The 26713-nt window shown below is 42.7% G+C and overlaps 1 protein-coding gene across 2 annotated transcripts in view; it reads left to right on the top strand.

The window, feature by feature from the left end:
* mpped2a (metallophosphoesterase domain containing 2a) overlaps positions 1–26713 on the top strand; it is a 276284-nt gene that overhangs the window by 45937 nt on the left and 203634 nt on the right. The window lies entirely within an intron of this gene.

Genomic DNA, 26713 nt, shown 5'->3' with positions numbered 1-26713 from the left:
TGAATATGCTACAAAGACAACATATTTGATGTTCAAACTGATAAACATGTTTTTTTTTTTCAATTAATCATTAACTTTAGAATTTGATGCCAGCAACACGTGACAAATAAGTTGGGAAAGGTGGCAATAAATACTGATAAAGTTGAGGAATGCTCATCAAACACTTATTTGGAACATCCCACAGGTGTGCAGGCTAATTGGGAACAGGTGGGTGCCATGATTGGCTATAAAAGCAGCTTCCATGAAATGCTAAGTCATTCACAAACAAGGATGGGGCGAGGGTCACCACTTTGTAAGCAAATTGTCGAACAGTTTTAGAACAACATTTCTCAACGAGCTATTGCAAGGAATTTAGGGATTTTACCATCTACGGTCCGTAAAATCATCAAAAAGTTCAGAGAATCTGGAGAAATCACTGCACGTAAGCGATGATATTACGGACTTTTGATCCCTCAGGCGGTACTGCATCAAAAACCGACATCATTGTGTCAAGGATATCACCACTTGGGCTCAGGAACACTTCATAAAACCACTGTCAGTAACTACAGTTGGTCGCTACATCTGTAAGTGCAAGTTAAAACTCTACTATGCAAAGCCAAATCCATTTATCAACAACACCCAGAAAAGCCGCCGGCTTGGCTGGGCCCGAGCTCATCTAAGATGGACTGATGCAAAGTGGAAAAGTGTTTTGTGGTCTGACGAGTCCACATTTCAAATTATATTTGGAAACAGAGGACGTGGAGTCCTCAGAACAACGAGGAAAATAACCATCCGGATTGTTATAGGTGCAAAGTTGAAAAGCCAGCATGTGTGATGGTATGGGGGTGTATTAGTGCCCAAGGCATGGGTAACTTACACATCTGTGAAGGCACCATTAATGCTGAAAGGTCCATGCAGGTTTTGGAGCAACATATGTTGTCATCCAAGCAATGTTATCATGGACGCCCCTGCTTATTTCAGCAAGACAAGTGTTACAACAGCGTGGCTTCGTAAAAAAAAGAGTGCCTGCAGTCCAGACCTGTCTCCCAATGAAAATGTGTGGTGCATTATGAAGCGTAAAATACGACAGCGGAGACCCCGGACTGTTGAAGGACTGAAGCTCTACATAAAACAAGAATGGGAAAGAATTCCACTTTCAAAGCTTCAACAATTAGTTTCCTCAGTTCCCAAACGTTTATTGAGTGTTGTTAAAAGAAAAGGTGATGTAACACAGTGGTGAACATGCCCTTTCCCAACTACTTTGGCACGTGTTGCAGCCATGAAATTCTAAGTTAATTATTATTTGCATTAAAAAAAATAAAGTTTATGAGTTTGAACATCAAATATGTTGTCTTTGTAGCATATTCAACTGAATATGGCTTGAAAAGGATTTGCAAGTCATTGTATTCTGTTTATATTTACATCTAACACAATTTCCCAACTCATGTGGAAACGGGGTTTGTTTAGATATATGTAGTGTTCGTTGTGTGAGGCAATGCAAATTAAACAATAGAAAAAACAAAACAACGGTTTGAATTTGTTTGGACTGTTTTTACTGACGGACAGGTGTCACGGTGGGACTGCAGCCAGGCACGTAATAAAACCCTTGTCTCCATGGCAACGTCTCTGTCGCTTTCACTCATTTGCCGCTTTTCCGCTAATGCAGGGGTAGGCAACCCAGAACGTTGAAAGAGCCATTTTGCACCCAAATAACACAACGCTGTCAAGCACCATTCATATAAAACTCGCGGGCCGCACTAATATCAAATTGTCGTATTAAGGTGGGGGCCGCAAAGTTACGTCTCGCTGGCCGCAGTTGGCCCACGGGCCGCGTGTCCGAGACCCCCGTTCTTGAGGAAGGTCGGAGGTTTCCATCAGGAGTGACCAGGGGACGCTATATGAGGACTCGGGTGTTGTCCTCCCGTGAACTTGATCGGATCAATCGGCGTGATTTAATACATGGTCGCGCTGCATGGAAACCAGCGAGGCTCCCCCCGCCTGCTCCTAATTTATATCCCGTATCGATCGCTTCACACAAAGCGAGAGAGAGCGAGGCCGGCCTGATTGTTTGTAATGTTTGAGGCAAAAATGGCCATCTCTGGGGTAATAAGAGGAATATGTTGCCGTGCTTATAGGCTGCCGCAGTTGAAAGCGTGCCTCGGTCTAGCCTTTGGCGCAGAAAGTGAGCCTGCATATTAGTCTATCACAACACAGCAGGAGAATACTCTTGCTATCAGCGCTCTCTCTTTTCCCTCCTCAGGCTCCAGTGGACAAAAGCACTTTGTGTGCTAATAAAATTAACTTCTAAGCATAGTTTTTTTTTTTTTTTTCTCCACCTAGCCCATTACATGGAGTATTGACTGTTGAATTTTCAGCTCATTGCTGGTCTGGCAGCCAGCAGCAAGTCTGGTATTTAGAGCGCTGCTGAGCTGCAGGGGCAAACATTTTAGCCCGTGTGTGTTTTTCAATGAAATAAACAGCATCTCCTCCTGCAGACCCGCTATCTGCTTCCCGTAAATCTGAACGGCAATAACGGTTAAGATAAATAAATAAAAATCTAGCTTTGTTCCATGCGTGGAGATGCTGGTTCAGAGGCCGGGTTCGGTTTTTATTTGTTGACGTGGCAGAAGACTATAGAGAGAAATCAGTGTCCTTTAATGTAAGCAAGAAAAACATGGTGTGGAGGGGGGCGTGGTCAGCACGCCTCCTGCGGGAGTCGAGTCTGTATAACCCGGCTTTGAAGCCAAGCTGGCAGGTGAGTAGATTGCCCAGCTGGGACTGGTTATCTAATCAATAATCGCTCACACATGGATTTAAAACCAAAACAAGATTTTCAACCCAAAAAAAGACAAATTGGCAAAAAAAAATAGCTGTGAAGTGAATTATACTTATATAGCGCTTTTCTCTAGTGACTCAAAGCGCTTTACATAGTGAAACCCAATATCTAAGTTACATTTAAAGCAGTGTGGGTGGCACTGGGAGCAGGTGGGTAAAGTGTCTTGCCCAAGGACACAACGGCAGTGACTAGGATGGTGGAAGCGGGAATCGAACCTGCAACCTTCAAGTTGCTGGCACGGCCACTCTACCAACCGAGCTATACCGCAAACAAAGAAAGGATTTCGAACCAAAAAAACATTTGCAAAACAAAATATTTGCTAACAAATTATGCTAAAAAAAATATGTTTTGGGGTTTTTAAATACTATTTGTAACCAAATCGCTTTTGTAACCCAAAAATGTATTCATAACTGAAATAAACCCACTGTCCTTCACAAAGGGGTAAAAAAAAACAATTTTTAATCCAAAAAATGATTTGCAACCCCACAAAATTATTCTTAACTTAAAAAAAAATGTTGAAGCCCCTGTGTGTATACATGTTGTGTGTTTGTGTGTGTATGTATGTATATATGTGTATGTATGCATGTGTGTATGTATGCATGTATGTATGTATGTATAAATATGTACAAACCCCGTCTCCATATGAGTTGGGAAATTGTGTTAGATGTAAATATAAACAGAATACAATGATTTGCAAATCCTTTTCAAGCCATATTCAGTTGAATATGCTACAAAGACAACATATTTCATGTTCACACTCATAAACTTTATTTTTTTTTGCAAATAATAATTAACTTAGAATTTCATGGCTGCAACACGTGCCAAAGTAGTTGGGAAAGGGCATGTTCACCACTGTGTTACATCACCTTTTCTTTTAACAACACTCAATAAACGTTTGGGAACTGAGGAGAGACATTTTTGAAGCTTTGAAAGTGGAATTCTTTCCCATTCTTGCTTGATGTGCAGTTTTAGTTGTTCAACAGTCCGGGGTCTTGTTGTGGTATTTTAGGCTTCATAATGTGCCACACATTCTCAATGGGAGACAGGTCTGGACTACAGGCAAGCCAGTCTAGTACCCGCACTCTTTTACTATGAAGCCACACTGTTGTAACACGTGGCTTGGCATTGTCTTGCTGAAATAAGCAGGGGCGTCCATGATAACGTTGCTTGGATGACAACATATGTTGCTCCAAAACCTGTATGGACCTTTCAGCATTAATGGTGCCTTCACAGATGTGTAAGTTACCCATGCCTTGGGCACTAATACACCCCCATACCATCACACATGCTGGCTTTTCAACTTTGTGCCTATAACAGTCCTGATTGTTCTTTTCCTCTTTGGTCCGGAGGACACGACATTCCCCGTTTCCAAAAAACAATTTTAAATGTGGACTCGTCAGACAACAGAACACCTTTCCACTTTGCATCAGTCCATCTTAGCTGAGCTCGGGCCCAGCAAAGCCGGCGGCGTTTCTGGGTGTTGTTGATAAATGGCTTTGGCTTTGCATAGTAGAGTTTTAACTTGTACTTACAGATGTAGTGACAAACTGTAATTACTGACAGTGGTTTTTCTGAAGTGTTCCTGAGCCCATGTGGTGATATCCTTTACACACTAATGTTGCATTTTGATGCACTACCGCCTGAGAGAACGAAGGTCCGTTATATCATCGCTTACGGGCAGTGATTTCTCCAGATTCTCTGAACCTTTTGATGGTATTACAGACCATACATGGTGAAATTCCTAAATTCCTTGCAATAGCTCGTTGAGAAATGTTATTTTTAAACGGTTTGACAATTTGCTCACGGATTTGTTCACAAAGTGGTGACCCTCACCCCATCCTTGTTTGTGAATTACTTAGCATTTCACGGAAGCTGCTTTTATAGCCAATCATGGCACCCACCTGTTCCCAATTAGCCTGCACACCTGTGGGATGTTCCAAATAAGTGTTTGATGAGCATTCCTCAACTTTATCAGTATTTATTGCCACCTTTCCCAACTTCTTTGTCAGGTGTTGCTGGCATCAAATTCTAAAGTTAATGATTATTTGCCCCCCAATAAAAGTGTTTATCAGTTTGAACATCAAATATGTTGTCTTTGTAGCATATTCAACTGAATATGGCTTGAAAAGGATTTGCAAATCATTGTATTCTGTTTATATTTACATCTAACACAATTTCCCAACTCATATGGAAACGGGGTTTGTATATATATATATATATATATATATCCATACATCCATCTATCCATCCATTTATTTTCTACCGCTTATTCCCTTTGGGGTCGCGGGGGGCACTGGTGCCTATCTCAGCTACAATCGGGCGGGAAGGCGGGGTACACCCTGGACAAGTCGCCACCTCATCACAGGGCCAACACAGATAGACAGACAACATTCACACTCACATTCACACACTAGGGACCATTTAGTGTTGCCAATCAACCTATCCCCAGGTGCATGTCTTTGGAAGTGGGAGGAAGCCGGAGTACCCGGAGGGAACCCACGCACTCACGGGGAGAACATGCAAACTCCACACAGAAAGATCCCGAGCCCGGGATTGAACCCAGGACTACTCGTATTGTGAGGCAGACGCACTAAACCCTCCTCCACCTCGCTGCCATATATATATATATATATATATATGTATGTATGTGTGGGAAAAAATCACAAGAGTGCTTCATCTCTACAGAAGTGTTTCATGAGGGGTTCCCTCAATCATCAGGAGATTTTAATGGAAGCATTCACATACAATGGTTTATATAGGGCACAGAGTGGGTGGGTACAGGCAGGCGTAGGGTGTGGTGATTGGCTCATGTGTTACCTAGGAGGTGTTTCCGTCTGTGGCGGCATGTTGAAATGATTTCACTGCGCTTGTTGAGGGATGACAGGTCTGGATGATATGTAATAAACAGTTTCTCTTTTAAGCATAGGTTGCATCTTTTATTACCACTGTTGTAAGGTGTGCTGGATGCAAGAATTTGCCATGTTATTGAATATTCGACATTATTGTCTTTGAGGTTCCAAATGTGTTTGCTGAGTTCTGTAGAATTCCGCAAAGTCTGGTTTCTAAAGGAGGCGTTGTGATTATTCCATCTGGCTTTAAACGCTCCTTCGGTTAATCCTACGTACGTGTCGGATGTGTTTATGTCCTTGCGTGTTACCTTTGCTTGGTAAATGACTGATGTCTGTAAGCACCCTCCATTGAGAGGGCAATATATATATATAAAGGGCAGCATACATACATACAAACTAATGTATGTATGTATGTATATATTTTTTATAAATACACACAATTTTCCCTCCGTAAAGGATATCAGCAACATACACAGTCATAAATTACCCGGCCGGCGGGGTTAAGTGAATATCACGTTCCGGCCGCCGAAAGTGCTCACCCTCCTATTTCTCTCTGCCATTAAATATGTCTCTCATTTCACCTCATTTGGATGGAAAGTCATTTTGCTTTCCTATAGAGAAGGTCATAAAACCTCCAGTGTTTTTTCACACTCAGTATAACATTTACATGTTCTATTGTATTAATGTGATCACAGTGGCTGAATAAAACATTGATGGCAGAAGCCATTTCCTGCGTGACATTTGGTGCACCTATCTATCATCACTTCTCTGCATGGGGGGGGCTGGTCAAATGTTTAAATGTAGCCTCGCCACATCAAATCTACAACCCGTTTTCACATTAACACCCGCTGGCTAGTTGATGGAAATGCTTTTGTGTGTGTGCGTGTGTGCAGATAAGGGAAAAGTCAAATGGAAATGACTCGCGGCCGTGCAGATGGGTCGGGAAGGAAAAAAAAAATTGAAGCTTGTCAGTAAAATTACAAAAACAGCGCTCTGCTTGAACTGGCAGACATGTAAATGTGGCAGAACCCCTGAGATGAGTCCATTATGGATTGTCCTGGGCAGACTCTTCTCATCACAAACCCCACCAGTGTATTAAAAAAAAAAAAATAGCCTAGCCTCGCCACTTACAAATTGATTCTTTCATATTTGTATTTTTTTCCTGGTCGCCGATCCCAATCGAGGTTGAACTGAAATTCAATTAAACCCCCTGGGAAAAAAACAGACAAAAGACGAGAACAGCATCATTCATCGTGACGCTTAATTGCCATGTTTGTCCATCCATCCATCCATTTTCTACCGCTTATTCCCTTTTTTGGGGTCGCGGGGGGCGCTGGCGCCTATCTCAGCTACAATCGGGCGGAAGGCGGGGTACACCCTGGACAAGTCGCCACCTCATCACAGGGCCAACACAGATAGACAGACAACCTTCACACTCACATTCAGTGTTGCCAATCAACCTATCCCCAGGTGCATGTCTTTGGAGGTGGGAGGGGCCTATCCCCAGGTGCATGTCTTTGGAGGTGGGAGGGGCCTATCCCCAGGTACATGTCTTTGGAGGTGGGAGGGGCCTATCCCCAGGTACATGTCTTTGGAGGTGGGAGGGGCCTATCCCCAGGTGCATGTCTTTGGAGGTGGGAGGGGCCTATCCCCAGGTACATGTCTTTGGAGGTGGGAGGGGCCTATCCCTAGGTGCATGTCTTTGGAGGTGGGAGGGGCCTATCCCCAGGTGCATGTCTTTGGAGGTGGGAGGGGCCTATCCCCAGGTGCATGTCTTTGGAGGTGGGAGGGGCCTATCCCCAGGTACATGTCTTTGGAGGTGGGAGGGGCCTATCCCCAGGTACATGTCTTTGGAGGTGGGAGGGGCCTATCCCCAGGTGCATGTCTTTGGAGGTGGGAGGGGCCTATCCCCAGGTACATGTCTTTGGAGGTGGGAGGGGCCTATCCCCAGGTGCATGTCTTTGGAGGTGGGAGGGGCCTATCCCCAGGTGCATGTCTTTGGAAGTGGGAGGGGCCTATCCCCAGGTGCATGTCTTTGGAGGTGGGAGGGGCCTATCCCCAGGTGCATGTCTTTGGAGGTGGGAGAGGCCTATCCCCAGGTACATGTCTTTGGAGGTGGGAGGGGCCTATCCCCAGGTGCACCGGAGGGAACCCACGCATTCACGGGGAGAACATGCAAACTCCACACGTTATTCCCACTAAAAACAGGGGTGTCCAAAGTGCGGCCCCGGGGGACATTTGCGGCCCGCAGTTAATCGTTTACCGGCCCGCCACACATTATGCAAAAATTGCAAAATTGATAGTATTGCAAAAATAAAAAATAAACATTTCAAAAAAGTGGAATGAGATGAAATCTACTGAGAAAAAGTGGCAATGTTGACACAAAGTTGCCATGTTTCTTTTGTCTTTATTTTCTTTTTTTTTCCATTGCTAAACAAAAAAAGGACAAAAAAATCTGTTCTAATGAATTATTACTTAAAAATGATCACTTTAAAATGTTTTATGTGGGAAAAATATTGCATATGTTGTGTGGTTGCCATAGAAAAACATCAACGTTTTGACAAAAGAGCATAAAACAAACAAAATAATAGTTCAAACTTAAAATCGACAGATATATCGGAAGTTGATCTTGAAATGTAAGTGTTAAAAGTACAAAAACAAGTAATGCATCACTTTATGAGTGGGGAAGCTTTTGGATCTCTAATATATTTAGTAGCATTTTATTTAACTTTTCACTGTAATTACTCAAAAATATTAAATAATTAAAATCAACGGTGTCCTGCATCAATGATCTTTGAGGACTTTAATTGCTAAATAAAGGAACTCTCCTTTGCGTCCATTCTCCCTTTTCTGTCTACACACTGTGTACTCTGTGTTTGTGTGCTGCCGAACATGCTTATCTGGTCATAAAATCAGCGATGTCTTGGCACCGAACCGGAACCCCCGTACCAAAATGGTTCAATACAAATACACGTACCGTTACACCCCTACCTGCCGGCGCCAAAATCGGCGGAATTCCGCGGATCCGCGGAAAATTCCCATCCCTGTAAGAGTCAATATGTTACTAATGTGCATATTAATAAGCAACTGATTAATGGTGAATATGTTCCCCATAATAAAGTGGTACCAAGTTTTTTTACTGGTGCACAAAATGAAGCGTGCATGAACATCACCTTGTTCAAACCAAAAAAACCAACACAGTGCATAAACTCACAACAAAATACACACCTGCAAATCAGTCAGCTGTTGCTGTATCCATAATACGCCGATAGGGAGAAGTTTGTATTCACACGATGAGTCGGGTGTGTTTTGACCTCCGCCGAACCCCTGAGGCCGACTCACCGAACCCCTAGGGTTCGATCGAACCCAGGTTAAGAACCACTGGTCCAGTTTGTTCGCCGCCACAGTGCGCGCCCTTTGTTTGGCTGTTTTTGAATTATAGTGTTAAATAAATGAAACATGTACAAAACAAATCCAAATCCTAGTTTGATTATAGTGTTAAATAAATGAAACATGTACAAAACAAATCCAAATTCTAGTTTGATTATAGTGTTAAATAAATGAAACATGTACAAAACAAATCCAAATCCTAGTTTGATTATAGTGTTAAATAAATGAAACATGTACAAAACAAATCCAAATTCTAGTTTGATTATAGTGTTAAATAAATGAAACATGTACAAAACAAATCCAAATTCTAGTTTGATTATAGTGTTAAATAAATGAAACATGTACAAAACAAATCCAAGTCCTAGTTTGACACTATCCATCTAAATACTGCATATTTCAGTTTTACTATAAAAAACAAAGTTGTCTTTGACAGAAAAGGCATAAAACCTTATTTGTTTTACTTTATATGAACCTCAAGTTGATATATAAGCAACATATATGTAGCACACGTCTCATATACACAGTTTAACATTTAAATCAAACATATACATTTGTACACTTATATATACACAATTTATTTAAATTCCATATAAAGTGGTAATATATACATTTTAATATAACCTATATGTATAATTATGAAATCATAAATTGTATTTATATACATATTATATATTATTGTCTTTCTAAAACAATGTTTGCTCTTCTTTCTTATTTTTTACTAATGATAAATGATTTAAAAAGCTTTTTAAACTGCTTTATGTTGGTGCTGTGTTTTATTTCATCCTTTTAAACAGTTCCATATTTGAACCCCTGCTATTGTTATACTCATTCGTTTCTATAGATTTACTGTAAGCATTAAATAAAAAATAATAACAATAATTTGACTTATTATTAACATTTTAGTGACTGAGACCCTCTATGCTCCCCCTGAGCCCTAAGGATTTAAAAAAAATGCATATATTTTGTTATGGTTTGAACATGGAGAGGAGCCAGATGAGGTGATTCGGGCAATCCGGCTTATTAGTGATTCCTAGAGCTCAAAAAAAGTCTGCGGGCTATAGAGCGTTTTCAATTCGGGCTCCAGTACTCTGGAATGCCCTCCCGGTAACAGTTGGAGATGCTACCTCAGTAGAAGCATTTAAGTCTCATCTTAAAACTCATCTGTATACTCTAGCCTTTAAATAGACCTCCTTTTTAGACCAGTTGATCTGCCGCTTCTTTTCTTCCTCCTATGTCCCCCCCTCCCTTGTGGAGGGGGTCCGGTCCGATGACCATGGATGAAGTACTGACTGTCCAGAGTCGAGACCCAGGATGGACCGCTCGCCTGTATCGGTTGGGGACATCTCTACGCTGCTGATCCACTTGAGATGGTTTCCTGTGGACGGGACTCTCACTGCTGTCTTGGAGCCACTATGGATTGAACTTTCACAGTATCATGTTAGACCCGCTCGACATCCATTGCTTTCGGTCCCCTAGAGGGGGGGGGGGGGTTGCCCACATCTGAGGTCCTCTCCAAGGTTTCTCATAGTCAGCATTGTCACTGGCGTCCCACTGGGTGTGAATTCTCCCTGCCCACTGGGTGTGAGTTTTCCTTGCCATTTTGTGGGTTCTTCCGAGGATGTCGTAGTCGTAATGATTTGTGCAGTCCTTTGAGACATTTGTGATTTAGGGCTATATAAATAAACATTGATTGATTGATTGATTGATGCCACCCGAACGTCTCCCTAGGGAGGTGTTTATGGCACGTCCAGCTGGTAGGAGGCCACGGGGAAGACCCAGGACACGTTGGGAAGACTATGTCTCCCGGCTGGCCTGGAGAGAGGGAAGTCTGGGCTTCCCTGCTTAGGCTGCTGCCCCCGCGACCCGACCTCAATGGATGGGTTTGAAAAGGAAAACTATTAAAATGGCCCCCGCATGCTTAAATGTTTCCGTTTGTGGCCCTCTGTGGAAAAAGTTTGGACACCCCTGCACTAAACGCTCCTCAGAGTCAATTAAATAATACATCTGACAAATGACAACCTTCGAAAAGGCGACGAAAAGGCCTTTTTTCAGGACAAGAAAGAAGCCGCCGGACAAGTCGGCCGAGTTGTATTTCAGAGAGATTCGGGCGAAACCAGGCCAGATCTCCGAGAATCCACGTATAATTGAAGGAATTGATAATTAACCGTTTAAACCCCGCGGAGCAGACTGCCAGCCGTCCAAGTGGCAAGGTTCTAGAAGCTGGCCCATTTCGTGTTGTGTGAAGGACTCCCACAGGTGCTCATTAGTATTGTTTACTCGGGAACCCAACGGAGCCTTGTTCTTGTCTAATCTTAGATCTTAGAACACGTCCTGTGCTCCGGCAGAATGTTCCCCACATACTGTCAAATAGATCTGGGATAGCACGAGTGCCGCCTCACTTCACTCGGGATGGAAACCTTTTTTGAACATCTTCATTATTGCTACCTGGGGATTGTTAGTTTGACATTGGGGTTGTCCCAATTTCCATACCTTTCAATAATAAAGGGGACCACTTTTTAAATTTTTTTTTTTGGGCTTTATTTTACGATTTCAACGACTTCAAATTTGTAAATGAAAACAGCAATTAAAGGCCTACTAAAATGAGATTTTCTTATTTAAACGAGGATAACAGGTTCATTCTATCCGTGATACTTGATCATTTTGCCATATTGCCATATTTTTGCTGAAAGGATTTAGTAGAGAACATCCACGATAAAGTTCGCTAATAAAAAAGCCTTGCCTGTACCGGAAGTAGCAGACGATGTGCGCGTGATGTCACGGGTTGTGGAGCTCCTCACATCTGAACATTGTTTATAATCATGGCCACCAGCAGCTAGAGCGATTCGGACCGAAAAAGCGACGATTTCCCCATTAATTTGAGCGAGGATGAAAGATTTGTGGATGAGGAAAGTGAGAGTGAAGGACTAGAAGAAAAAAAGACTATACAGTGGGAGCGATTCAGATGTTATTAGACAAATTTACTAGTTCTGGAAAATCCCTTATCTGCTTATTTTGCTACCAGTGTTTTAGTGAGATTATATGTACAAAATGAAGTGAAGTGAAGTGAATTATATTTATATAGCGCTTTTCTCAAGTGACTCAAAGCGCTTTACATAGTAACACCCAATATCTAAGTTACATTTAAACCAGTGTGGGTGGCACTGGGAGCAAGTGGGTAAAGTGTCTTGCCCAAGGACACAACGGCAGTAACTAGGATGGTGCAAGCGGGAATCGAACCTGCAACCCTCAAGTTGCTGGCACGGCCACTCTACCAACCGAGCTATGCCGACCCCGCACCTTGCTTCAGCACCAGTCGACGGGTGGTGGCGATGCCCATCTCTGCCTTTCGCAAGGGACCCTCTTCGAAACATGGTCTTTCGAAATGATCGCTGCATAATACACTGTACTTTGTGTGTGTGGTCCAATCCAACCGTGTTCGCTTGACCGCTCTGTTCCGTAGTAAAGCTTCACCGTCATCTTTCGGGAATGTAAACAAGGAAACACCGGCTGTGTTGTGTTGCTAAAGGCGGCCCACCAACAGGTTTCTTCTTTGATGTCTCCATTATTCGGTGAACAAATCAGCAACACAGATGTCCAGATTACCGTAGAATTATGCGATGAAAACAGATGACTTATAGGTGGGAACGACGCTGGAACAAAATGTCCTCTACAATGCGTGACGTCACGCGTCATCATGCCGCGACGTTTCAGCAGGATACTTCGGTGCGAAATTTAAAATTTCAATTTGGTAAACTAATGTGTTGCAATGTTAATATTTCATCATTGATATATAAACTATCAGACTGCGTGGTCGCTAGTAGTGGCTTTCAGTAGGCCTTTATCAAACCTATGAATGAAAGCTGGAAGGCTGTTGTTCTTTCCTCGAAACATAATTTCCGGTGATTTTATGGTGGTAGTTGGAGAGCCAATGGTGAAAAAAAATAAACAAAAATAAGTTTTGATTAGACAGTCAGAGACAAATTGGATTGGCTAATATGTTCGAGGAAGTTGGACAAAGTTGCGAGGTGACGCATAATGGAGCCATAAACCTGCTCATGTGAGAAGTTAATTGATTCTACATAAAGTTTAAAAAAAAGTACTTTAACTTTTGGTGCAATTATTTACCAGGCCAATCACCTAGCATCCATTTCCAAGAGCTCCTTTTAAAATGATGGAAAAGATCTCAGAGGTGTTTAAGTACGTCCAATAATTGAATACTACAAGAGATAGTGAGTGATAAAATCAATAGCCTGCTTAATAAGCCGTATCATAAAGTTTTACAACCGTGAGGAGACCCTACTACTGTGAAAGACTTTTTCAAGGACTGGAGGCGCACGGCAACACACGTGCGGTAAAAAGTGTACATCACTAAAAATATATTTTTTTTAATTTAATTTGCACGAGCAAGAGACATTGAAATGTTTTCTGTCCTCAAGCCGCCGTCTTGCGTCACAGCTGGTCAGCGTGAGCACCACAGTGCCCTTTGGCAGCAGCGCCAAGTGCCAATGTGGCCTGAGGCGCTAGAACCCCGGGTTGGTCTCGGGATGTAAGTCGGGAGGAGTCTCATACTGGATCGCGGCTGGGGTACCCTTGAGCAAGGCTTAAAGGGGAACATTATCACAATTTCTGAAGGGTTAATCAATCAATCAATCAATCAATGTTTACTTATATAGCCCTAAATCACTAGTGTCTCAAAGGGCTGCACAAACCACCACGACATCCTCGGTAGGCCCACATAAGGGCAAGGAAAACTCACACCCAGTGGGACGTCGGTGACAATGATGACTATGAGAACCTTAGAGAGGAGGAAAGCAATGGATGTCGAGCGGGTCTAACATGATACTGTGAAAGTTCAATCCATAATGGATCCAACACAGTCGCGAGAGTCCAGTCCAAAGCGGATCCAACACAGCAGCGAGAGTCCCGTTCACAGCGGAGCCAGCAGGAAACCATCCCAAGCGTAGGCGGACCAGCAGCGCAGAGATGTCCCCAGCCGATACACAGGCGAGCAGTACATGGCCACCGGATCGGACCGGACTCCCTCCACAAGGGAGAGTGGGACATAGGAGAAAAAGAAAAGAAACGGCAGATCAACTGGTCTAAAAAGGGGAGTCTATTTAAAGGCTAGAGTATACAAATGAGTTTTAAGGTGAGACTTAAATGCTTTTACTGAGGTGGCATCTCGAACTGTTACCGGGAGGGCATTCCAGAGTACTGGAGCCCGAAATGAAAACGCTCTATAGCCCGCAGACTTTTTTTGGGCTCTGGGAATCACTAATAAGCCGGAGTCCTTTGAAGGCAGATTTCTTGCCGGGACATATGGTACAATACAATCGGCAAGATAGGATGGAGCTAGACCGTGTAGTATTTTATACGTAAGTAGTAAAACCTTAAAGTCACATCTTAAGTGCACAGGAAGCCAGTGCAGGTGAGCCAGTATAGGTATATATGTATGTATATATGTATATAAAGGTATATACAGTATAGGTATATATGTATGTATATATGCATATAAAGGTATATACAGTATAGGTATATATGTATGTATATATGTATATAAAGGTATATACAGTATAGGTATATATGTATGTATATATGTATATAAAGGTATATACAGTATAGGTATATATGTATGTATATATGTATATAAAGGTATATACAGTATAGGTATATATGTATGTATATATGTATATAAAGGTATATACAGTATAGGTATATATGTATGTATATATGTATATAAAGGTATATACAGTATAGGTATATATGTATGTATATATGCATATAAAGGTATATACAGTATAGATATATATGTATGTATATATGTATATAAAGGTATATACAGTATAGGTATATATGTATGTATATATGTATATAAAGGTATATACAGTACAGGCGTAATGTGATCAAACTTTCTTGTTCTTGTTATTGTTAAAACCAATAAAAATCAGTTCCCATCCATCCATCCATCCATTTCCTACCGCTTATTCCCTTTTGGGGTCGCGGGGGGCGCTGGCGCCTATCTCAGCTACAATCGGGCGGAAGGCGGGTTACACCCTGGACAAGTCGCCATCTCATCGCAGGGCCAAAAAATCAGTTCCCAGTGGCTTATTTTATTTTTCGAAGTTTTTCTCAAAATTTTACCCATCACGCAATATCCCGAAAAACGGCTTCAGAGTGCCTGATTTTAACCGTCGTTATATCCACCCGTCCATCATCCTGTGACGTCACAGCGTGACCACACAGAAACAAACATGGCGGATAGCACAGAAAGGTATAGCAATAGTAGCTCGGATTCAGACTCGGATTTCAGCGCCGTAAGCGATTCAACAGATTACGCATGTATTGAAACGGATGGTTGGAGTGTGGAGGCAGGTAGCGAAAACGAAATTGAAGAAAAAACTGAAACTATTGAGCCATATCATGACAGACAGCGGCACGGGAGGAAGCGCCGACGAATTTGGCGATCGCCTTCTAACCAACGATTGGTATGTGTTTGTTTGGCATTAAATGTGGGTGGAGGGAAAGGCTGGATGCAAATATAGCTTCAAATGACGCATAATGATGCAATATGTACACAAAGCGGGCTTCACGGTGGCAGAGGGGTTAGTGCGTCTGCCTCACAATACGACGTTCCTGCAGTCCTGGGTTCAAATCCAGGCTTGGGATCTTTCTGTGTGGAGTTTGCATGTTCTCCCCGTGAATGCGTGGGTTCCCTCCGGGTACTCCGGCTTCCTCCCACTTCCAAAGACATGCACCTGGGGATAGGTTGATTGGCAACACTAAATTGGACCTAGTGTGTGAATGTTGTCTGTCTATCTGTGTTGGCCCTGTGATGAGGTGGCGACTTGTCCAGGGTGTACTCCGCCATCCGCCCGATTGTAGCTGAGATAGGCGCCAGCGCCCCCCGCAACCCCGAAAGGGAATAAGCGGTAGAAAATGGATGGAAATGGATGTACACAAAGATAGCCTAAATAGCATTTTAGCATCGATTAGCTTGCGGTCATGCCGTGAGCATGAATTGATTAACGTGGACCCCGACTTAAACAAGTTGAAAAACTTATTCGGGTGTTACCATTTAGTGGTCATTTGTACGGAATATGTACGGAACTGCGCAATTTACTAATTAAAGTATCAATCAATCAATCAATCAATCAATCAAAAAGACCAAATATATCTGATTAGCACACTCCACATAAGTCAATAACATCAACAAAACTCACCTTTGTGCATTCATGCACAACGTTATAAGTTTGGTGGACAAAATGAGTGGCATAAATCACGTCTTAGCCAAGACATCCAGAGGGTTTACCTCGCTCGTCCGCAGGAACAGACTGCCGTCGACCCTGAATAGTTCCCGAGGCACTCCGGCAGATTCAGTGGTGGTCCATTTTCCAATATTGCAGATTTCGTTGACTTTATCGTTGGAAATGCATCTGCTTTGAGTGTCGCGGGATATCCACACATTCTTGCCATCTCTGTCGTAGCATAGCTGTCGTCGGTACAGTGTGCGGAACAAACGAGGGACTTTCGTATCTTTTGACCAGTGTTGCAACTTGAAACCGTCTCTGTTTGTGTTGTTACACCCTCCGACAACACACCCACGAGGCATGATGTCTCCAAGGTACCGGAAAACAGTCAAAAAAAAGGAAAATAACAGAGCTGATTTGACTTGGTGCGTTTAATGAGATTGAGTAAATGGCAGATTGCTTCACCATGTGATGTCACGGGTCAAAGGTCATCGCTCCGACAGGCTATCAATTGAAAGGCTTTTAAATCGCCAAATTCACCCTTTTAGAGTTCGGAAATTGGTTAAAAAAACATATACAGTTGTGATCAAAATGATTCAACCCCCACACAATTTTGGTGTTTTAGCAAGTTGGATATTTATTCCGTATTTTGTTTATAGTCACATCAAATAAAGATGTGTCAAATAGACAAATGCAACTTAAATTGCAACACTGTATTTTACAAAATACCAAAAAAGGACATTTTCTTAATATCTCATTGACAAAATGACTCAAGCCCCTAGTTCCATGCATCTTTAGTACTTAGTAGAACAGTAATGACATCCTTCAAAGGTGATACACAAGCTTCTTGCAAGTATCTACAGTATTTTAGCCCATTCCTCTTGGGCAAAGGCCTCCAGTTCATTCATATTCTTGGGCTTGTGTGCTGCAACTGCCTTCTTCAAGTCCCACCACAGCTTTTCTAGAGGATTTAGGTCTGGCGACTGTGAAGGCCACTCCAGAGTCTTCCAGCCCTTCTTCTGCAACCACTCTGATGTTGATTTGGAGGTATGCTTGGGATCCTTGTCCTGTTGGAAGGTCCAACGTCTCCCAAGCCTCAGCTTCCTCACTGACTTCATGACATTTGCAGCTAATATATCCTGCTAGGAAATAGAATTCATAATGCCTTGAACACGCTGGAGATTCCCGGTACCTGAGGCAGAGAAACAGCCCCAGAGCATGATTGACCCCCCACCATGCTTAACAGTAGGGAAGGTGTTCTTCTCTTTGTAAGCTTCATTTTTTTCTCCTCCAGACATAACGTTGATTCATAGGCCCAAAGAGTTCCACTTTTGTCTCATCACTCCATAGAACAGTTTCCCAAAACTTTTGGGTTTTGTCCAGATGATTTTTGGCATACTGGAGTCTATTTTTCTTGTGCCTGGTAGTCAGAAGTGGCATGGAGGCATTCATCTCGTAGTGTGCGCCTTATTGTCTGGGACGAAACCTGCGTTCCCCCCTCTGCAATGTCCTGTTGTAGTTCCTCAGCTGTTATCCGGGGGGTTTTCACCACTGTACGTTTCAAATACCGGACAGCAGTTGCACACAGCATCCTCTTTCTACCACGCCCAGGTAGTGTTTCCACTGTGCCTTTAGCTTTGAACTTGCGAATTATGCTACCAATTGTGTCTCTTGGAATGTGTAATGTCTTTGCTATTTTCTTATATCCATAATCTTTCTTATGAAGATAAATTAGCTCCTCTCTTGACTTCTTTGACCACTCCCTGGACTTCACCATGTTGCAAATACACCATTGACCATCTGCAAGAAGCTGAGCGTCACAGTCTTTTTCAATCAGTTTAATTGTTGCTCGTTATGGTTCTAATCACATCTACAAGGGTTTTCAACACCTGATTGAAAAGACTTTATTCAAATTCTGTTCTTAAGAGTTATGATGGTTAAGGGGTTGAATCATTTTGTCAATGAGATATTAAGAGAAATGACACTGTTTGGTATGTTACAAAATATAATGTAATTCAAGTTGCATTTGTCTATTTTAATGCATCTTTATTTGATATGAATATAAACAAAATACGGAATACATGTCCAACTTGCTAAAACACCAAAATTGTGTGGGAGTTGAATAATTTTGATCACTACTGTAGTCTTTTTCTGCACCATCAAGGTATATATTGACGCTTACATAGGTCTGCTGATAATGTTCCCCTTTAACCCCTGCACTTGGAGACCGGAAAGCCGAATCCCCGGCTCCACTGGTTCAGTCGTGTGATGGGTTAAATGTAAAAGTCATGTTATGTGTACACAATACCATCGGTGTCAATCTGACTCCCTTTTTGCACATTAGTAACCTTGTGATATTATTAACGCCTGTGCAGTCTAGAAGCATTCCGACAGTGCTTTTAGGATTTTGCCTCTGCAACAGTGGTGACTGGTAGAAATGGGCGGTATGGCCTAAAAAAAAATGTGCCCTAAAAAAAGGCGGATACGCGCAAATTTTCTGGACTCATGCAGATCCCAAATACACATCAGCAGGTACCAGAAGGTAAGAAAAGTTGCGAAACAAAACGGCAGATATTATGTCTTACCTTAAACACACACCATAGTAATACTCGTATGTTGAAGCACAGTATATCAAGCGGTGCGGCTTCATAGCTTACCAAAGTTGTACTAAAACATTTTCATCAATCAATCAATGTTTATTTATATAGCCCGAAATCACAAGTGTCTCAAAGAGCTGCACAAACCACAACGACATCCTCGATAGAGCCCAAATAAGGGCAAGGAAAAACTCCCCCTCCCTAGGGGACCGAAAGCAATGGATGTCGAGGGGGTCTAACATGATACTGTGGAAAGTCCAATCCATAGTGGATCCAACATAACGGTGGGAGTCCAGTCCAAAGTGGATCCAATATATTAGCGACAGTGGACAAAGTGGAGACAGCAGGAAACCATCCCAAACAGAGGCGGATCAGCAGCGAGAGATGTGTTCAGTCGATACACAGGCGAGCGGTCCATCCTGGGTCCCGACTCTGGACAGCCAGTACTTCATCCATGGCCACCGGACCGGACCCCCTCCACAAGGGAGGGGGGGACAGAGGAGAAAAAGAAAATAAACGGCAGATCAACTGGTCTAAAAAGGGAGTCTATTTAAAGGCTAGAGTATACAAATGAGTTTTAAGGTGAGACTTAAATGCTTCTACTGAGGTAGCATCTCGAACTGTTACCGGGAGGGCATTCCAGAGTACTGGAGCCCGAAATGAAAAAGCTCTATAGTTCGCAGACTTTTTTTGGGCTTTGGGAATCACTAATAAGCCGGAGTCTTTTGAAGGCAGATTTCTTGCCGGGACATATGGTACAATACAATCGGCAAGATAGGATGGAGCTAGACCGTGTAGTATTTTATACGTAAGTAGTAAAACCTTAAAGTCACATCTTAAGTGCACAGGAAGCCAGTGCAGGTGAGCCAGTATAGGTATATATGTATGTATATATGTATATAAAGGTATATACAGTATAGGTATATATGTATGTATATATGTATATAAAGGTATATACAGTATAGGTATATATGTATGTATATATGTATATAAAGGTATATACAGTATAGGTATATATGTATGTATATATGTATATAAAGGTATATACAGTATAGGTATATATGTATGTATATATGTATATAAAGGTATATACAGTACAGGTATATATGTATGTATATATGTATATAAAGGTATATACAGTATAGGTATATATGTATGTATATATGTATATAAAGGTATATACAGTATAGGTATATATGTATGTATATATGTATATAAAGGTATATACAGTATAGGTATATATGTATGTATATATGTATATAAAGGTATATACAGTATTCATTTGCTCTACGAGCTGTCGGGGGAATTTCCAATGAAGATGAAACATCATGTTGGTTATTGTCTGCTGCTTCTGCATCAATGATGATTTGGAGTCAGCATGTGTGAGTTGAGTGCTTCTCAAATGCTTTATCTTCAGGAAGAAAAACATTTTTCCATATCAAGTCGTGAGCCAATTTTTAAATCATTCAAGTTTATTTCACAGAAAAATAGCACAGTAGACTTGTCTTGTTAATCAGTGCGACTTTGACTAAAATAATCTTGTTTTGTCACCAGAAAAATGGCTACAGCTAAAGCATCTGGTTTCGTTTCCAGAAAAAATAGTAACATTTCTGTATTTGTTTTCAGAAAGATGGCTGAAAAGATCGTGTTTTGTTGCCCCATTTAGATTTAAAAAAAATATATTTCCATGTCTGCCCTGAGTCCTCCTCCAACTTGTTAGTCGGTTTGCCTTTTGCTAAAATACTCACTAATAGTCACTAGAAAAAAGGCTAAAATAATCTGGTTTTGTTGCCACAATTTGATTTTTTTCTCCCTAAACTTTTTTTTTCCATGCAGACATCTGAAAATGACACACAATCCACTTTTATGTCACGACCCAGCAGTTGGGAACCACTGGTCAACTGTATAACAGTTACTGTAATATTTCCATGTCTGTCCAGAGTGATTGACCACTTTGCAGAAATGAAAAGGAGACGTTACAGTTTACTTCTCAGAAAATGATTCCCTGAACAGACACACAACAGTTGTTCATTTATTCTACTACTGTGGCTTTATTGTTTTGTGTATATTTGATAGTTTTGTGTATCTGAAATAGGATTAGCCACATTGCCATAAATGGAAATTAAATAACATAAAAGAACCCAGAGATGTAGGGCTGCTTTATTTCTTGTTTTACTTTTGTAGATGTTCAATTTGCAGATGATTACTGCAATATATATTTCAAAAAGATTCATTGCTCTTCCTTTTTGCTTTTACCAGTAGCAGTTTAGAAGTCTGGAGTAAAAAAGTGCACAAGTAGGTCAAATGCATGAGTTAATTTCAGGTGGTTCATCAAAGATCCATACAACATCATCTGATATGATTTTATAGTTTAAAGCACTATTTATGTCTTTTTTATGATAAATAAGTGCTAAAAATGTTTTTGCTTGCGCGCTTTGCATGCTCACATGAATTATTTGTGCCCCAGGTGTGCCCCAGTACAGTATTAGGTCTAGTGACGCCCCAGGTGTGCCCCAGTACAGTATTAGGTCTAGTGACGCCCCAGGTGTGCCCCAGTACAGTATCAGGTCTAGTGACACCCCAGGTGTGCCCCAGTACAGTATTAGGTCTAGTGACACCCCAGGTGTGCCCCAGTACAGTATTAGGTCTAGTGACACCCCAGGTGTGCCCCAGTACAGTATTAGGTCTAGTGACGCCCCAGGTGTGCCCCAGTACAGTATTAGGTCTAGTGACACCCCAGGTGTGCCCCAGTACAGTATTAGGTCTAGTGACGCCCCAGGTGTGCCCCAGTACAGTATTAGGTCTAGTGACACCCCAGGTGTGCCCCAGTACAGTATTAGGTCTAGTGACGCCCCAGGTGTGCCCCAGTACAGTATTAGGTCTAGTGACACCCCAGGTGTGCCCCAGTACAGTATTAGGTCTAGTGACGCCCCAGGTGTGCCCCAGTACAGTATTAGGTCTAGTGACACCCCAGGTGTGCCCCAGTACAGTATTAGGTCTAGTGACGCCCCAGGTGTGCCCCAGTACAGTATTAGGTCTAGTGACGCCCCAGGTGTGCCCCAGTACAGTATTAGGTCTAGTGACGCCCCAGGTGTGCCCCAGTACAGTATTAGGTCTAGTGACACCCCAGGTGTGCCCCAGTACAGTATTAGGTCTAGTGACGCCCCAGGTGTGCCCCAGTACAGTATTAAGTCTAGTGACGCCCCAGGTGTGCCCCAGTACAGTATTAGGTCTAGTGACGCCCCAGGTGTGCCCCAGTACAGTATTAGGTCTAGTGACGCCCCAGGTGTGCCCCAGTACAGTATTAGGTCTAGTGACGCCCCAGGTGTGCCCCAGTACAGTATTAGGTCTAGTGACACCCCAGGTGTGCCCCAGTACAGTATTAAGTCTAGTGACGCCCCAGGTGTGCCCCAGTACAGTATTAGGTCTAGTGACACCCCAGGTGTGCCCCAGTACAGTATTAGGTCTAGTGACGCCCCAGGTGTGCCCCAGTACAGTATTAAGTCTAGTGACGCCCCAGGTGTGCCCCAGTACAGTATTAGGTCTAGTGACGCCCCAGGTGTGCCCCAGTACAGTATTAGGTCTAGTGACACCCCAGGTGTGCCCCAGTACAGTATTAGGTCTAGTGACACCCCAGGTGTGCCCCAGTACAGTATTAGGTCTAGTGACACCCCAGGTGTGCTCCAGTACAGTATTAGGTCTAGTGACACCCCAGGTGTGCCCCAGTACAGTATTAGGTCTAGTGACACCCCTGGCATAAACTCACAACAAATCACACACCTGCAAATCAGTCTGACTTTTGCTGTTCCGTAATACGCCGATAGGGAGAAGTTTTTATTTACACGATGAGTCGGATGTGTTTTGACCTCCGCCGAACCCCTGAGGCCGACACACGAACCCCTAGGACAGGGGTCGGGAACCTTTTTGGCTGAGAGAGCCATGAAAGCCAAATATTTCAAAATGTATTTCCTTGAGAGCCATATCATATTTTTTAACACTGAATACAACTAAATGTGTGCATTTTTAAGTAAGACCAACATTTTTAGTGTATAATAAGTCTCTTATTCTTTTTTATTAACATTGTTACTCTAAAGCTAACCAATAATAAATCAAATGTCATGTCTGTTGATCATGTTTTTGTTTGGCCATGTGCTGTTTGTCTTTTGGACTCTTTAAGTTCCTGTTTTTTTTCCACTCCCTTGTCTGGTTTCCTTGGTTACTCATTTTGTCCACCTGTCTCTGGTGGACAAAATGCCCGCTCACCTGCTTCCCGAGCACTAATCCGAGGCAGTATTTAAGCTTGTCTTTGCCAGTCAGTCCCCCTGGTGTCAATGTGATCTTTTCTTGCTCTCTGCTGATTTGTTTCATGCCTTGCCATAGTTTCGTGCTTCATGCCATGCCAAGTAAGTTTTGTTTGATTTATGTTCATAGTCTGTTTATGCGTTAGCTTTCTTCTTAGCCCAAGTTGTGTCTCCGCTGTGAGCGATTTTTGTTTTTATCTTTTTTTAGTTGAAATTAAGTCATGTTTTTAGCTAAATGCCATGTCCCGAGTAGTCTGTCCGCCTTCCTGGGAGAACGACCCCCCCCCCCCCATCGTGACATAAAATATTTCTTACCATCAATGCGACTTCTTGAACAGGTGCGGTAGGAAACGGATGGATGGATTTAAATGCATGAGAATGTTTTATATTTTGAACTTTATTTTTAGTACTGTGAATTCCAGCGGAATTATTCATAATTATTGTGTTAAGCAATGTCAGCTAAGATTTATCTGAGAGCCAGATGCAGTCATCAAAAGAGCCACATCTGGCTCTAGAGCAGGGGTGCCCACACTTTTTCTGCAGCCGAGCTACTTTTCAATTGACCAACTCGAGGGGATCTACCTCATTTATATATATCATTTATATTTATTTATTTATGAAAGAGACATTTTTGCAAACAAGTTAAATGTGTTTAATGATAATACAAGCATGTGTAACACATATAGATGTCTTTCTTTCACAAAGACAAGAATATAAGTTGGTGTATTACCTGATTCTGATGACTTGCATTGATTGGAATCAGACAGTAATGATGATAACGCCCACATTTTCAAATGGAGGAGAAAAAAAGTTGTCCTTTCTGTACAATACCACATGAAAGTGGTGGGTTTTTGGCATCTAATTCATCCAGCTTCCATACACTTTACAAGAAAAAACATTGGCGGCAAATTCCGTAGCTTGCTTGATTGACATTCACGGCACCCGAGGGTCTTGTGAGATGACGCTGGCTGCTGCCAGTTCATTATTATGAAAAAATGACAGAGAGGAAGGCGAAAAACACTTTTTATTTCAACAGACTTTGGCGCCGTCCCTTCCGTCAAAACTCTAAAGGCCAACTGCACATTTCCTATCTTCACAATAAAAGCCCTGCTTCATGTTGCCTGCGCTAACAAAATAAGAGTCTCGGAAAGCTGGCGTGCACAAGTGATGTGCACGCCAGCTTTCTGAGGGATCGCTTGTGCACGCCAGTTTTCCGAGACTCTGTATTTAGTTAGCGCAGGCAGCATGAAGCAGGGCTTTTATTGTGAAGATAGGAAATGTGCAGTCGGCCTTTAGAGTTTTGACGGAAGGGACGGCGCCAAAGTCTGTTGAAATAAAAAGTGTTTTTCGCCTTCCTCTCTGTCATTTTTTCATAATAATGATCTTGCAGCAGCCAGCGTCATCTCACAAGACCCTCCGGTACCGTGAATGTCATTTAAGTGACGTCTTGGTGAAGATTGATGATCACTCATTTTTAGGTCTATTTTTTTTAAAAGCCTGGCTGGAGATCGACTGACACACCCCCCGCGGTCGACCGGTAGCTCGCGATCGACGTAATGGGCACCCCTGCTCTAGAACCATAGGTTCCCTACCCCTGCCCTAGGGTTTAATTGAACCCAGGTTAAGAACCACTGGATTAGGGGGTACTTGAATTAAAAAAATGTTCACAGGGGGAACATCACTGAAAAAAAGGTTGAGTACCACTGCTTTAACCTTCGTCTTGTGTTAGGGTCGGCACCGACCCGTTTTAGTTTTTAAATGCGTAAAAGAACCACATAAATGTATTTTTATGCATCAAGGCTTTTTGACTTTGTCAGGAACCTCTATTTCAACAAAATAAAACTTGTTTTTTTTGGTTCACTAAATTATAAAATGCTCTGGTTGAAATTATGACCTTGGTGTTGTTAGGGTCGGTTTCGACCCAGTTATAAAAATAAGACTATAAAGCACAAAGTAGAGCCAAAACTGAACACACTGACGGCCAGCTCCTCTCCCAATCTTGTGAGCTTTAGTGGATTCTCATTTTACCTTGTTATCCAGTATAAAAACAAACAACATGTATGTGGTTCTTTTATGCATTTAAAAACTAAAATGTCCAGACATTTGAGGTCAATTCAGTATAGAGTTTTTACTATGTTAAAATTATTCAAATGAAAAAATAAATAAAGCAAGCATTTAAGTCTCACCTTAAAACTCATTTGTATACTCTAGCCTTTAAATAGACTCCCTTTTTAGACCAGTTGATCTGCCGTTTCTTTTCTTTTTCTTCTATGTCCCACTCTCCCTTGTGGCCACCGGTCCGATCCGGTGGCCATGCACTGCTCGCCTGTGTATCGGCTGGGGACATCTCTGCGCTGCTGATCCGCCTCCGTCTGGGATGGTTTCCTGCTGGCTCCGCTGTGAACGGGACTCTCGCTGCTGTGTTGGATCCGCTTTGGACTGGACTTTTGCGACTGTGTTGGATCCATTATGGATTGAACTTTCACAGTATCATGTTAGACCCGCTCGACATCCATTGCTTTCCTCCTCTCCAAGGTTCTCATAGTCATCATTGTCACCGACGTCCCACTAGGTGTGAGTTTTCCTTGCCCTTATGTGGGCCTACCGAGGATGTCGTGGTGGTTTGTGCAGCCCTTTGAGACACTAGTGATTTAGGGCTATATAAGTAAACATTGGGGTTGGGGAGGAGACCCTGCCCCAAGTGGAGGAGTTCAAGTACCTAGGAGTCTTGTTCACGAGTGAGGGAAGAGTGGATCGTGAGATCGACAGGCGGATCGGTGCGGCGTCTTCAGTAATGCGGACGTTGTATCGATCCGTTGTGGTGAAGAAGGAGCTGAGCCGGAAGGCAAAGCTCTCAATTTACCGGTCGATCTACGTTCCCATCCTCACCTATGGTCATGAGCTTTGGGTCATGACCGAAAGGATAAGATCACGGGTACAAGCGGCCCAAATGAGTTTCCAGGTCTCTCCCTTAGAGATAGGGTGAGAAGCTCTGCCATCCGGGAGGAACTCAAAGTAAAGCCGCTGCTCCTCCACATGGAGAGGAGCCAGATGAGGTGGTTCGGGCATCTGGTCAGGATGCCACCCGAACGCCTCCCTAGGGAGGTGTTTAGGGCACGTCCAGCTGGTAGGAGGCCACGGGGAAGACCCAGGACACGTTGGGAAGACTATGTCTCCCGGCTGGCCTGGGAACGCCTCGGGATCCCCCGGGAAGAGCTAGACGAAGTGGCTGGAGATAGGGAAGTCTGGGCTTCCCTGCTTAGGCTGCTGCCCCCGCGACCCGACCTCGGATAAGCGGAAGATGATGGATGGATGGATGGATGGAAGTAAACATTGATTGATTGATGATTGATATTTAAGAGATGTGTTCTAATACCCCTCAGTAATGGTCAGGTAACACAACAACCTTTTTCTTATTTATACGATTCTCTTGAGGTTCGTTTTACCATTTTTTTCAATTGAAATCGAGGGGTATACTGACAAATAAAAGGCCCGATGGCCAAAAATATTAAAA

The sequence above is a fragment of the Nerophis ophidion genome, linkage group LG25 (genome assembly GCF_033978795.1).
Source record: "Nerophis ophidion isolate RoL-2023_Sa linkage group LG25, RoL_Noph_v1.0, whole genome shotgun sequence".
Classification (NCBI taxonomy): Eukaryota; Metazoa; Chordata; class Actinopteri; order Syngnathiformes; family Syngnathidae; genus Nerophis; species Nerophis ophidion.
The sequence above is the reverse complement of the archived record's forward strand: the minus strand, read 5'-3'. Positions and strand labels throughout refer to the sequence as shown.